This window comes from Penaeus monodon, chromosome 35 (genome assembly GCF_015228065.2).
Source record: "Penaeus monodon isolate SGIC_2016 chromosome 35, NSTDA_Pmon_1, whole genome shotgun sequence".
Classification (NCBI taxonomy): domain Eukaryota; kingdom Metazoa; phylum Arthropoda; class Malacostraca; order Decapoda; family Penaeidae; genus Penaeus; species Penaeus monodon.
Genome location: NC_051420.1, coordinates 26663729 through 26664521, shown reverse-complemented (window position 1 = coordinate 26664521; position 793 = coordinate 26663729).

Sequence of the window (793 nt, the reverse complement as noted above, 5' to 3'; positions counted from 1 at the left end):
GAGAGAGAAGAGAGAGAGAGAGAGAGAGAGGAAGGGTGATTTCGGGTGAAAGGGAGAGAGAGAGGGAGGGAGGGAAGGAGACATATATATATATTATATATAGATATATATATAGATATTATATATATATTATATAGATAGATATATATATATATATAGATATATATATATAACTTTCGAGATCTGCTGTCTCTCTCCTTCCTAATCTTCTTCATACACTCTCTCTGTCTCTGTCTCTCTCTCTCTCTCTCTCTCTCTCTCTCTCTCTCTCTCTCTCTCTCTCTCTCTCTCTCTCTCTGTCTCTCTGTCTCTCTCTCTCTCTCTCTCTTTCTCATTCTTACTTTCCTTTCCCTCCCTCCTCTCCTCTCTCCTCCTCCCCTTCTCTCCTCCCCATCCCCTCCCTTTCCCTCCCTTCCCCCTCCCTATCCATTACCCTCTCCAACACCATTCCTCCCCTTCCCTTCCTCCCTCCCCCACTCTCCAACACCATCCCTCCTCTTCCCTCCCTCCCTCCCCCTCCCTCCCCCCTCTCCAACACCATCCCTCCTCTTCCCTCCCTCCCTCGCCCTCCCTTTCCCTCCCCCCCCACTCCAACACCATCCCTCCTCTTCTCTCCCTCCCACACTCTCAGACACCCATCCCCCACCCCACTACTCCCCCACCCCACTACTCCCCCACCCCCACTGCTCCCCCACCCCCGCTACTCCCCCCACCCCCACTGCTCCCCCCACCCCCGCTACTCCCTCCCCCCCCCTTTCCAGCGGTCAGCGGTATCTGGCTTTCCTCACCTTTG